Source organism: Alligator sinensis, unplaced genomic scaffold, assembly GCF_000455745.1.
Source record: "Alligator sinensis unplaced genomic scaffold, ASM45574v1 scaffold260_1, whole genome shotgun sequence".
In the NCBI taxonomy this organism is placed as follows: Eukaryota; Metazoa; Chordata; order Crocodylia; family Alligatoridae; genus Alligator; species Alligator sinensis.
The window spans coordinates 111107-125603 of record NW_005842431.1 but is presented as its reverse complement, the minus strand read 5'-3'; the positions used below and the strand labels follow the sequence as shown (position 1 = coordinate 125603).

The window sequence follows — 14497 nt, the reverse complement described above, 5'->3', positions numbered from 1 at the left end:
GGCTGGGGAGTTCCCGTCTTGAAAGCACAGAGGCGGAAAGGGATCTTGGAGTCATTATTGACTCCAAGATGAACACGAGCCGCCAATGCCAGACCGCAGCCAGCAAGGCCAGCCATACCTTATCATGCATCCAAAGGTGCATCTCAAGCCGGTCCAGAGAGGTGATCCTCCCCCTCTATGTAACTTTGGTCAGGCTGTAGTAGGAGTACCACGTCCAGTTCTGGGCACCGCACTTCAGGAGGGATGTGGACAGCATCGAGAGGGTCCAGAGGAGGGCCACTTGCATGATTAGGGGGCAGCAGGGTAGGACCTATGAGGAGAGGCTATGGGACCTGAACCTGTTCAACCTCCACAAAAGAAGGCTGAGAGGGGATCTGGTGGCCGCCTATAAACTTGCCAAGGGGGACCAGCAGGCAGTGGGAGAGTCCCTGTTCCCCCGAGCACTTACTGGGGGTAACAGGGAACAATGGCCATAAGTTGATTGAGAGTGGATTCAGGCTAGATATCAGGAGGCACTACTTCACTGTCAGGGTGGCTAGGAGCTAGAACCAACTTCCAAGGGAAGTGGTGCTTGCCCCTACCCTGGGGGTCTTCAAAAGGAGGCTAGACAGCCACCTAGCTGTGGTCATTTGACCCCAGCATCCTTTCCTGCCATGGCAGGGGGTCGGACTAGGTGATCTGCTTAGGTCCCTTCTGAACCTACCAACTATGAAACTATGAAATTAGGAGAAGGCCCAGAGGGCTACGTGGACATATGACCACAGAGAGACAACCAACCGGGGATAGCCACGGATAAAGAGTCATCAAGAGGGAAGGAGAATACAAAAGCAGAGACTTGACAGTAACAAAGAGTCTCTCCCTGTCCTTCCTTGCTGTCCCTCCCTTTGCCTCATCCCCCCCTGTTCCTTGTTGTCACTCCCTATTCCTCCTCCTTCTCCTCCCCAAGAGGGGTCCCCATCCCCCAGGAAGGGTCCCTGAGATGGCCATGGACAGAGGACACATACCAGCAGCCTGTCTCATGCACCCCACTAGAGGTGGGCTGTGGGCCTCAGCATCCCACCTCCAGACTGCTGACACCTAAGAGAAAGAGCCTCAGAGTGGAGCCTGCATCCTGACCAGATGTACTTTGACATGATGAGGGCCCTAGGATTGGTAGATATAGAATCCCTTGATTGTTTGCATTGTTGCTTTTCTGTTATCATTCTGTATCAATAAACTCGCCTATTATCAACTGCCAGCTGTTGTGGTCAGTCTGAGGGTTGCGCTCTCCCGGAACAAAGGTATAGGTCTGAGTCCAAATTCAGCACCAACAGAGGCCAGAGCAGTGCTGGCTCGCAGCACCCGCTGGGCTGGGGCTTGCAGGAAGACTTGCCAAGTGTGAGAGTGTTTCCAAGGGGAGCAAGGGCTGAGGGCACAGGGGAGTGAGACAGCACAAGCTAAGCCAGCAGCATAGCTGGGCAGGACAGAGCCCACAGAGTAATTGAGTTAAATTAATAGCCACTCACAGTGCCTCCCTCCCTGCAGCACTGCAGCCTCCCACAGGGCAGAGTGCACATGCTGGGGCTGGCAATGGGCCGGCAGGGACGAGAGTGGCAGCAGGGATGGGAGGGGCTGGGAAGACAGCCTGAGTCTCCTTCACCTCTTAGAAAAGTGACTTGGCATCTACAGTGGCAGACCCCTCTCTGCAAAGTCCACCCATAAACAAGAGGAGCCCGCTATTGGCCCTGCCCAGGTGGAGGTGGGGCTTTCTGTCACCTAAAACCCCTATTCCCCTCAGATTTTCTCTCCTGTCTTAGCTCCAGCCTCTGCACTTCCCTCCCTGTTCCACATTGCCTGCCTTTGCTCTCCCATCTTCCCTCCCCCTGCCAGCTTACTCCATGGTTTTTCCCCCAGGCATCGAAAGCAAAGATGGAACCACTGGCTAGGCCAACTGCCAGGTGGAAAGCAAGATGCAGGAATCCCATGGTACTGGTCCTGGGCCTTGCTATATGGCTGGGGGCTCATATCAGTCTCTGGTTAGAACAGGTCACCCCACCTCAGCAGATGTAAAGAAAGGAAAGACCCTCTTTTTCCATCAGCTTGGGACAGCATGATGGTTACTGAGGCAAAGGGGCTGCAACTCCAACCCTTACTCTGGTCTCCTGGGTGCTGTGATGAGGGGGAGAAAGTCTACCCCTTTCTCTTGCATTTTTTGGGCTGCTGCCAGGCATGGTTCTTTGCATCCAAGCAGGACTCAAATTCTCTCCAATCCTTCAGTGCCTACAAAGCTCTGAGCAGCAGAACTAACTGGAGATGTGTTAGTCTTCAATCAACTGCAGCCTGGGCAAGGGCAGGCCTGGCACTGCCAGTCTGCACATGTGACCACACTGCCTGCCCTCCACCCCAGCTCAGGGACAGACACTTCATTCAAACCTCCCTAAGGCTGGCAATCCTGCTGAGCCTGCCAGTTCACACCCAGGAAAGCGGGTAAGTAGTTTTCAAGCCTTGTCCTCCTCTCAGCCCAGAGCTCACTGCCAGCCCCCAAGATCCCAGGGACAAACATCCAGAGATCAGCAGGCTGGGGCACAACAATCCCCTCTGGGGAAAAAAAAAAAACAAAAACCCATAAGTTTCTCGCCTCTGTGTGAGCCACAGTGCACGGCAGGAAAGAGGAGAGATCATAGGAAGAACCACTTTAAGTGCCCACAACATGAATGGGTTAAACTCACAGGACAAAAACACAAGCAGCTTGTTGCTTTTCAGCTCCATTCTTGCCTGGCTCCATGGCCCAGCACCCAGTTTTGCATGTGCTCCCCAGATCACTACCTAGAAACACCCTAAGTCATACACAGAAACCAGGGGGCAGGGCTGGAGGGTGGCGCAATCTGAGTGAGGAACCACTCTTCCAGTGTGGGGCTGAGCAAGTCGGGGAATATTTGACCACACGTTTTTCATCAAAAACATGCCAGTTCATCAAAACTGACACTTCTCAGTTGGAAAAAAAATATTAGAAAAAGTTTTGAACTAAGAAAAATGTGGAAATGAGGTTTCAGCCAACAAGTTCCCTTTCTCAGTTCAAAGAAAAGGACTTGTTATCTTGAGTTGTAAGTTAATTTACAGTAAGAAGATATTAAACAAAATGTAAAAAGTCAAAAATCAAAATTAGAAATGCCAAGGGAGCCAGATGGATTATTTTGTTAAACTGCTGATTCACAAGCATTTTCCAGCTCTTTGGCCCCGACTTGGGACAGATAAAACTTTCAAAAATCTTAAAATCTTTTCATGGGAGAAGAAACTACTTTAGGGCCAGCTCTTGCTCTGATGAGCAGGGTACCAGCTGCAGGACAGACCAGGCTGGCCAGTTCTGCCCAGGTGCCTCGAAGGGAGATGGACTAAAAATCTCCCAGAGAGAGAGAGGACTGTTATTCTGCATAACATATGGGGACACAGGATCTGCTGCCTGGTAATCCTGCTGGAAGGGTAGATGGCTCTGCCATCTCTACCCTTTTCAAACACTACAGCAGACATTCCACCTCTTGTCACCTTCATCTGGGCCAAAATGCCCTGGTTAAGTCATTCCTTCTTGCAATGCCCACTCTGATGCCAAATCACCCCACCCACCAGCCTGCCCTTGCTCAGCCCTGTCCTACATCACTCAGCACTTTTAGGCGCTATCCAGCAGTGCCAATGCTAATTAGACAAAGGTCCAGGCAATCAGGAAGTTAGTTCAAGTTTGTCCCCCCCATTGGGAGCTATTCAGATGTAGAAGCCAGTCTGTGTGGCTGGCTGCCTCTGCTACCTAGCAGTGTCACCTGCTGAGGACAGTGTAGGCAACTGCCAAATACACCAGCCAGTGGCTCCAGGGAAAGCTGCCCCCAACACAGGGGGCAGTAGCCACAGCCCGACCTGGTACCCAGGGGAGGCGAGCCCCGCCCCACCTCTCCAAGCACAACATGGCAAGGTACCAGGCAGGACCCTGTATTGCCTGGGAGCACAGCCATGGAGGTGGCACAGGAGACAGAAAATAGAAAGCGCTGTAATTACAGCGCGTCAGAGAGGACTCAATTAATCAAGCCTACTGGAGCATGGTAATTACCACACTCTAGAAGACTCCACTGTCTCATGTATCAGCGTCCCTGTGCTGAAAAATGGCGGCACGGGCACTTTAACTAAGCTCATTCAACAAACTTTAGTTAAAGCACCCTACTGCCATTTTTCAGTGTGGGGTGCTGATACCCAAGATGCTCTGGGCGCTTTAATTAGAGTGGCTCTTGGAGCCACTTTAATTAAAGCGCCCCCCCCCTTGGGAGCATGTATATAAATGCCTTACGATGTGGTGCCCATTATAGCAGGGGACTGGATCCTGACCCAAGAAACCCATGCCAGCTCGGCCTTCTCATGATGCCAAACATCCAATTGTCAGTATCTGTCAGAGAGGCCTTTTGAGCTGTCTCCATGCTCACTCTGAGCAGGGAGCCAGACACCTCCCAGCACCAGTGACCCCTCCCAGCATTGCAGGGATACCACACACAACCCTAATGAGAATCGGACCCTGCATGAGGGTGCATGGCTAGACAGACTGACAGAGACATTACTTCCATCCACTCCTGTGTCATCATCTGTGCAGAGTGAGTCACCCTCACAATGGGCCTGCTGCACAGAGGAGCTGCTGCAGCCCCTCAGCCTTGGCAAGCCCTAAGCCACAGAAGCCAGCCCAAGGCTTTAGCAGAAGCCCTGCACGCAGCCTATTCGCCACACACAGCTTTCAGGTCCCCGCTGCAGGGACAGGCCTATCTGCTATTGCTACAGTGTACCAAAGACAACGCCTTCTGCCCAGGCAGTGCCCCCTTTCCTGACTACTGATGGATGCCCAGCCTGGGCCCTGGAGACCTTTTCCTCACAGTTCCTATCAGCCTCTTTGCATCAGCTCTGAGCTCTCAAAGGTAGGAAAAATAGAGCTCCAGGAGCTGCTTCACAGGACAGCCAAGCTCTTGGGCAGGGAAATCCAAGGCGTTCTTACTTCTGAAGTTACACTCCTGCACCTGCAAGGCAGGACCTTGAGGAAACAGGGACTCCACGTGCAGGAGAGACAGGGCAAGGGGGCAGGCAGAGCGTGCCTGCAGATGGGGGCTCCTTATCCCAGATCAAGGGTCTCTGTTTTATAACCCCCACTGCTTCTCCCTACTGCTCCTCCCCAATAATAAAGCCCTCCATGGCCAGTCCTTTCCCTGCCACTTACCAAACACCCACTTTCACACCTGTGGTCCTCCCCCTACCCCTCTCCCAGCTCAGGAGGCATATAAATACCAGCCTCCTCATGCCAACCTAGAGCACTGTGCCAGGGCAGGTGAGTGAAGGACATGCAACCCCAGAGCTGAAAGGAAGGGATCGTTTGCCACAACTGAAGAAGGGATCATTTGCTATTAGAAGTATTTGGAACTTGGCAGGGACAAGGCACAAGGAGACTGCCCTAAGTCGGGGCCGGGGGGGGCGGCGGCGGCAAAGGGGAGGAGAAGCAAATGCAAAAAGGAGACACTTCTCCATCCATCAGGAAGTCCTTTGTCACAGGGTTGAGAACCCATAATCATATTTCCTTCTTCCCAGTGACACTGGGTGACACGCACAGACACAACCCTCCAGGCTCTCACCCCAGCATCTTTCAGAGCAAGGTGTGATACAGACTGAACAGTGCTCAAGCCGGTGCAATATCCCTCCACCCCTCACCCCAACAATGCAAAGGCTGGGAGCACCTCCAAAAGCCAGTCAAGGAGTTTGAGATATCAGACTTAGCCCAAAGGACTGGAGGCCTTTGCACCTTCAGGTACCCTGCTGCCCCCTTGCAAGCCAAACACTTCCCACCCAAACAGCTTCTCTCCACTGGCAAGCAAAGGCCACCCCTTCCAGACCTGTCTGGTGCAGGAGTTAGCAGTACAAAAGCAAATACCACCTGCAGGAACCAGCCAGGCTGGTGTAAACTCCATCACCTCCCATGCCTGTCCAACCTGCCTGTACTAACAACATCCATCCCATATGGTGTCCAAAGGGACTCAATAGCAGTATTGCCAAACTCACCAAGTCAAAAACCATGAGACAAACTCTTAAAAATCAAGAGATTTAGCATGTAAATCATAAGATGCTATTTTTGAAGTGTGTGTGTGTGTATGCGTGCGTGCGTGTATTTGTGAAGGTGTAGAGCTGGGGGGGGGGGGGGGGTTGGAGCCTGGGAAGGAGGGGGGGTCCCACACATCCTGGCAGGATGTGGGATACTGTGGGTCAGGAGTGAGGGGCAGCAGCAGGGCTAGGGGAGCTGTGGCTTGCGAGTGAGGGACAGGCAAACGTGCAGACAACACCCAGCTGGTAAGTGTAGGAAGGGGAGGCAGATCCAAGCCCCCATGGTGAGGGAGGGAGTGGGGCACGGGCTGGGGTGAATGGAGCGCCAGGGCAGGTTGTGTGACAAAGCAGTAGGCAGCTTGTTCAGAGGTACCACTGCGTACATCCCTGTGGAAGGCATGGGGGGCACATGCCCCCACATAGGGCAGAGATGGGCTATGGGCTGGGGTTCTGTGCCCTGCTGCCTTTGCCTCGGAAACCATGTGATAGCTGCGCCACGTGTCCCCTGCCCACCCAGTGGGCAGCAGAAGGCACACTGGCATTGCATGGCTCTCAGAGCAAAGGCAGCAGGGTACAAAACCCCAGCCCGCAGCCCATCTCTGCCCTGTGGAGGGCACATGCCCCCCATACCTCCCCTGGGGGTGCGCGCAGTGGTGGGGAGCCATGTCCCCCCACACCTCTGGATGCACTGCCTGCAGCTCTGTCTAATGACCTGCCTGGGACCCCATTCACCCCTGCTCCGCTCCCTCCATGGGCCTCCCCTCACCATGGGGGCCTCGGTCTGCCCCCGTTACTCCTTCCCTCTCCCCCACCCCTTCCCCTCTATAGCCTTACTAGCAGGGCACTCTCTACATGCGCCAGAAGAAAAAATCCTGAGATTTGAGGGTTCTATCATGAGATCATGAGTCAGAGTTAATGTGACTTAAAAACTGCAAGACTCATTTCTTTGAGAGAGTTGGCATTACTGCAACAGTACAATCCACAGGAGCAAGGACTTCACCTGACCGATCAGGTGTAGAAGGACTTCCATGTGAAGAGAGATGAAAGAGGTTAGACCTATTCAGTTCAGAAGAAGAGATACTTGAGGGGAGACATGATAAGCGTTTACAAAATACTAAATGGTGAAGAGAAAGTACATACAAATTCATTACTCACAATACAAGAACTAGGGGTCACAAAATAAACTTACTATCTACTGGTTTCAAAACTAACAAAAGGAAGTTCTTTTTCACAGGCAGTAATTAAAGTGTGGAACTCATTGCCACCAGACGTTGTGGAAGCTGACAGTTTAGCCAAATTAAAAAAGGAACTGGACAAATTCTTGAAGGAAAGGGGCAACAGTAGCCATTGAGCACGCGAGTTAGGTATGCGGCCTCTGAATCAGAACTTCCTAGACCTTAAATGGTGGAGGCTGCAAGTGAGAGAGGAACAATGGAAAAAAAACCTCTGGTCATATCCAGTTCACTCTCCCTTTCAGCATCCACACTCTGTCACTGAGACACAAGATACAAGGCAAAATGGACCTAAGGTGTGATCCAGTAAATGGCAGTTCTTATGTAAATCTTATATGTAAATCCAGTCACAGTGCTGAACACCCTGCTAGAAGGTGCTCCCAGCACAGCGATGGCCACCTGCCAGAAAAAGCAGCAAGCCCAAGATCTCTAGACATGCTGTGAGTGCCCCGTGGCACAAGGGAGATTTGCAATATCAAGAGAACCTAACCATGGTCTGAGCTGGTCCAAAGAGAGGCCAGGAACACCTGGGAGGAGACTCAGATATGTATTTGAACCCTGCTGTCTCTGCACATGCACAGGGCAAGGCCGTTCCCTGGGAAGGGCAGAGAAACATCCACATAACTGTGGCTCTGCAGCAGCCTCAAAAATCACATAGAACTAGGGTTGGCCACCTTTTGCCCCCAAGTGCCTCCCCCGAGTTCAAACCATTTGTACTTACCATCACTGCAGATATGCAGCCCCTCTGCAGAGATGTAAGCACAGGCATGAGAGTGCAGCAGGGAGCGTTGCTGCAGAGTGGGGGTACTCCAGTATAGTTGTGTGTCTCCCAAACCCCCTTGCTGCCCCAGGCTAGGGCAAACCTAGGCAGGTCCTAGATTTTCACAGGCCAGATCCAGCCCACGGGCCACATGTTGCAGACCCCTGGCATAGAGCACTTCCTTCAAAGAAAAGGACCCCAGTAGGCTCTCCACATGCTCTCAGACATAACTGGACCACTCAGTGCAGGCTTGGGGGGAGGGAATATAATCAGAGGACACAGGTGGGGTTTCTACAGCTGCCTGAACAACAACAAAAGTTTAGATTTAAACAGGATATAGAGCCCCATGGATCAGTGGTTAATCCAGGGGTGGGCAAAATGTGGCCCGGGGACCGGATGCAGCCCGCCAAGCCATTCTATCTGGCCTGTGTGGCCCCTAAAAAATTTAGAAAATTAATATTAATCTGCCCTGGGCTGCCTGTCATGTGGCCCTCGATGGCTTGCTGCCCAAAAGCGGCCCTCTGCCCAAAATAATTGCCCACCGTGGGTTAATGATATATGATATCAAGTCGATATATGATGGGGTGGGGGGAGGGGTGTCTGCTGGGAGGGCTGAGTCCCAATGTCCCAGTTAGGCTAATGGTTGGTCAGCCACTGTTCACCTTAGTAACACTACAGAGGTTATGGAAATGACTTAATGGTTAGTCACTAACTGCTCTCAGCTGAGAATCTGGTAAGGAGAAAACAGAGGATGACAGTGGGGAAGGGTTTGTAGATCCTTATGCGACTCAGCCAGGCTGATGGGGAAAACCGACTCCCCTACAGCTGGAACCAGAGGTCCTTCTGGGGAATGCACACCTCATGTGCTAATCCCAAGGCTTGTGCACACTTAGGACACCAGCTACAGATTTCCTTTCACTCTGAAGTGAGGCAGGCAAGTGCTTAGCCCAGAGATGGGAATGCTGCTAGCTGGAAGGAGCTCCAAGTCTTACTTGGCGATGAGGCTGCAATGCTTAGGGCCAGACAGGGGGCCTCAAATCCTGAAATCTTGCCACTCCTCTAACTCTGAAGAGCCAAGCGATGCATGCTATAGAAGGAAGGGTGTGCAAAGTGCACAGAGAAACCACTGCAGCTCAGACACAAAGTGCTCTGCTACATCTGTACCTTGAAATTCAGGTAAGGTTATCAAAGTGGCCAGGGACTGTACAGGAACACAGGTAAATTTACTTTCTAATCTAAAAGCTTTTGTTTAAAGGTTAGTCAGTGTTCCAAATACTGTTTGCAATATTTTGGTGCATATTAAACATTTACTACATAACTATGGTGTACGCACACACACTCCTCCCTTCTGGCTGACTGGGAACTGTTAACATCTACATTCAAGGGTTTGCACCCCTGGCCCTAGATTTAACTGTGATACTTTCAGAAGATCAGGAAGACGGAGAGGAGTGCTTAGTCTGTGCTTCAGCAAAAGAATTGCGCTGGGGGAAGGGAAGAAAGGACAAGTGTAAAAGCTGTTCATAATTCACACAAAGGTAAAAAGAGACCTTTGTCACACAAGGACCAAGTTAAGGTCACCCCCTCCAAAATATTTTTCCAATAGGTAAAGCCAGTCCTGTGCACAGAGGAGTCTCTGCCAGGCAGTCCCACCTTTCTCAGCACTGTTGATTCATCCACAGCATTGTAGGCACCAATGCTAGAGACAAACCACAGGACAGAAAGTCAGGGCTTTAAAAGAACCCCCGATCTCTGTTTCTTCTAAATTCAACCTCACAGGTCCCACCAGCCCCCAAGGCAGCAGGATCACATTACAGAAGGGTTTGGAACAAGGGTCTGGAAGCCTTTCCATGGGGACACAGCAGACACTGCAGTGCTACAGGGAACACCGTGCGTTTGATCATGGAATAGCTATGACGACACTACAGGCAGCCTATGCACAGTGTGCCAAGTAGACAGGCAGGCTACAAGCCAGACTATACCGCTCTAGCCTGGGGCTGCAAAAACACTTCATTCATCCATTTGCCTCATTCTTCTGAGCAGTGCTGAGGAATGGCAAACTGGCTGGACAGCCCAGAACAGAACTGGCTTTACAGTGCTCTTAGCCTACACGCTAGCAGCTGCCATCGGGCTCACAGCCCCAACTGTCGCTTGTACTATAAGCAGGATAAGCAGGCAAGGTTCTTTGAGTAGATGTGATATCTTTTATTAGACCAACTGAGTACAGTAGTTGGAAAAAAGTTCTTGGCAAGCTTTCGGGCGCAGTCACCCTTCTTCAGGCATGGGGAGTAAGAGATTTTTATTAAGATTTTTAAATCAACCAATGGAAATCTAGGATGGAATTTAGCTTTGGTAAAGCCTACAGTGTGGTTCAGAGATCCCTACAGATATCCTGTCTACCTCTAATAAATCCTGTATTTTGCTAGGATAATGTCTCCAGACTTCTGCTTAGAACCCAAATGGTCTCTCTCTCATTTTGGTCTTCAGTCCCACTCAACAGTAGTCAGCTGCTTGGCTCTTCCTTCTCCACCCATTTCAATAAATGGCATCTGCTGTCCTCACTCAGCTTCTTCACGACTTGCCTGACTAAATCCTTCTACTTCCCTCCCCATCCTTTGTCTTTTGTATTCTAGTTTCTCTCTCCTTATATGCTGCTTGTCACACCTCCTTTCACAGCACCTGATGAAGTGAGCTTCAGCTCACAGAAAGCCTGTGCTATATATATATACTTTGGTTGGTCTATAAGGTGCAAATCTACCCTGCCTTCTACTTGACTTTAGACTGCCATGGCTTCCTGTGCCTCTACATCCTCTCGTCTCACCTCCAGCTCGTCTCTTCCCTTCGCTTTTCATCTCTATGACTTCTTACTACATTTCCTTCCATAGGACATGTCCTAGCCTTCTTCACCTGCCACCCTGGCTTTCTCAACAACAGTTTTCAAATCCTGCTGCATCCGGGTACATTCTAAGGAACTTGCTCAGTTCATGAAAGAGATTATATAAGATGCGATGCCTGCGACAGCAGGTTACTGGGTCCAGTGCCTCAGGGGACCCCTTCCTGCCATTTGTGTGTGACTGCTCCATGTGGAATGCACTCCACCCGGGGCAAAGCAGTGCACCTTCTGCTAAGGTGTTCTGACCCCCACGCTAAACAGAGCTAACACTGTAAAGGTGTCACTGAGTGCACACCTATTTCCACGCGCCAGAGAAAAAAGCAATGAGATGCCTTCATTCTAGCACTGTTCTGTTCACACTATGTGGTTGCACAGGCAGGGTTTGGGTTTTTGTTTTTTTTTCAAACTGACATAATTATACCAACCCTACCTTGAACTGCCACAGCTACCCCAGAACAAACTGGACCTAGAGCTGCCTTCAGACACTCTGACCATGATTCCCTACAGGAGCTGTAATGTTTCCCCAACAAGCAGGGATTAGAGGCAGGCTCCAGCAAGTATACCCACAGAGGAAGGATCAGTCAAGCAGCATGAAGCCACAGCAGGCTCAGAGCTAGCACACCCCTCCCATCACTTCTTCCTGTCACCCTGATACACTGCAGTGGCAGGACAGAAATACAACTGACGTAAACTGAGTCCCTATAAATAGCCCCGAGGGAGAGGCCAGAGACAACACCCCATTGCTGGGTACCGGTGCTGATGCCACCCCGGATTCCACACATCCTCCCACCTCCTCCACCCACTGGAGTGGGGAGGGGGGCAAGAAGGAAGGTCTGCCTATATCATTACTGCTTATTTGCCCTACCTCCTGGCACCTCTCTGAGGAACAGCAACAGCTGACAGAAATGCAGAGGCAGCTCTGACTTCCAAGATGCAGCTGGTCACTTTCCTGCATGTCAGGCACCTGATGACAGGAATTAAACCTGCCCTCTAAGAAGGAACACCCTGCTGGCACAGGTGACAGCGAGGCTGTGCTAGCTCAGACTGTCCCTATGCCCCGCATCCCATTTTCCCTGCATGGCACAAACCGAAGCCCTGTCAGACACAGGGGTTGCACAGAGGGGCCTTCAAACAGTGCCTCTCCCTCCTAGGGACTTGGACACAAGACACGTTCCAAGCTGTCTCACTCCTCTGCCTTCCCCAACAAGTACATGACCCACTTTGATGGCCTCGAGGACCTCACAGCCGGGGCATGCTGGCAGCGGTGGACTAGCTCAGGTAAAGCAGACTGGCAACTGGGATACATGTTAGTTGAGTTAGTGGTAGATGACTCTGGTGGGACCTGGCCTCACCTCCTACACTTCCTCAGGGCATCAGGGTGCTGTTCATTCCCTTTTGAAGCAAGGTGGGTTCCTCTAAACAGAAACCGAAGCAGGGATTCCCCCAAGAAGTCAGCCATCCTATCCTGGGGGTCTTGGTAAACAGGTTACCTTTACCCTGGCACCCCAGGGAGGCCTCACTCTGCTCTTCCAGGCAAAAGGAGATTGCTGACCAGGTGCTTAACAACTGCAACCCATACTAGAAGAAGACCCCACTTAAAGAGATCTTCCCAGAACCACCCATCCAAGCACCAAACCTTTGCTAACCTCATCACCAGAAGCAAACTCCCTATGACCCAAACCACACCCAACGGATCCAGACCATGCCACAACAAGAAATGCAAAACCTGCCAACATATCTCCACCACCCCCACTATAACTACACCCCACAATGGAACCATCACCATTCCTGGATCTTACACCTGCACCTCCAGAAATGTAATCTCTCTCATCCAGTGCACTAAATGCCCTGATGGAAAATATGTAGGAGAAACCAAACAACAACTGTGCACCAGAATGAATGCACACCGAAAACCTATCAAAGACAAGAATACCCAGCTACCTGTGTGGCACACTTCTCACAGGACAATCAGTTCTAATCCTCAAAGGGAACTTACAAAACACCTTTCATACATGAGCCTATGAACTTCACTACATCAACCTACTGGATACTAAAAATCATGGACTCAATATAGACATTGGATTTATGACACATTATAACCTACCTGACATCTGATTTACCAGGTACCTGCCTGGCCTGACCTGACCTCTCACATATCTTTTCTTTCCCTACCATTTCTCCCCTCTCCTCCCCCTCTTCTCTGCCCCTTTTCTTCCTGATTCCCTGTCATTTCATTTTTATTTATAGCCTCTTTTTTACCTTATTATTACTACTGTAGTGTTTTCCCTTTGGCCTTTTTTGTCCCGTTTTTCTTCACCCTCCCTTCCCTGCTTTACCTTTTGTTTTTCTAATTTCTACCTTTGTACATTTTCACTGACATCCTGTCACATTTTTAGCTTCTCTCATTCCTTGGAGTCTCAGACCAGCAGAGACTCCCTATGCCAGACAAAGGGCGACTGCACCGAAAAGCTTGCTAAGAACTTTTTTCCAATGACTAGGTTGGTCTAATAAGAGATAATCACATCTAACCAAAGAACCTTGCCTGCCAGAGAGCTGTGGGCACTCACCCCCACACTGCAAGGTGTTGAGGCTAATAGGACTCTTGGCTCCACCCCATCAACCCAGTCTGATGATCAGGATGTGGCTGGTGCCCACAGTTCAGCACTGAACAGGTTAATTGTAATTGGCAGCAGGCACTTGTCTGGGCTGAGCCCCTCAGCTGTTTTCTTGGCCAGCTCTGGACAGGCAGGAGTACTTGGAGTATCCAAGACAACAACAAAGCAAGGTCTGTCCCATTAATTCCTTTAAACATTCCTTCAACAATCACAATAGCAGAGAAATGAGAAAGCATTAACTTAACTAGGGAGGAGGCGGCCCAGAGCCTGACAAGCAGCCATTGATTGACTGGAGGTGGGTGGCCTTCTAGCAGGCACCCTTGTGGCTCTGCCCCGCCTGGGCATCTTCAAACCCAAGGCAGTCCATATAAGCTCTGAGACACTGGGAAATGGATGCAGCTGCAAGCTCAGGGATTAGAAAATAACATCTCCTTCAGCAATGGTGGCACTCAAAGCAGACCCCAGGAAGACTGCCTTTGGCTCTAGCTGGGCAACAGTAGTGCCCCTCTGGTGCCAGCCAGGCAAAGTCTCCTAACACCCTGGTGGGTGGTCACTCAGGAGAGACATGCAAAGAATCAGCTGGTTTCTAACTAGCCCCATCTCATTCCTTCCAAACTTTCAGAACCTCCCAGAAAGCCAGGCTTATCCCCCACAACGTGGCTGTAAATGATGGAGTTTGTTACAGCTTCTCCTTTCGCCACTGGTATCACTCCAGGAGGACTGTGCCCTGACCCAGCAGGACCCAACATGGTAACGAAAGGCATTTGAGGCTTTCAAAAAAGAAAAGTAATCCTGGGATACTAAAAATAAAGTGACTAGGAACTGCCACCAGCTCACAGGTCTGTGCCTGATCTGACAGGTCACACACTGTGAAGGGGACAGGAGACTATCAACTCCAACCCTTCAGGAA

At 50.8% G+C, this 14497-nt stretch overlaps 1 protein-coding gene across 10 annotated transcripts in view; it reads right to left on the bottom strand.

The window, feature by feature from the left end:
* RIPOR1 (RHO family interacting cell polarization regulator 1) overlaps positions 1-14497 on the bottom strand; it is a 132125-nt gene that overhangs the window by 66603 nt on the left and 51025 nt on the right. The window lies entirely within an intron of this gene.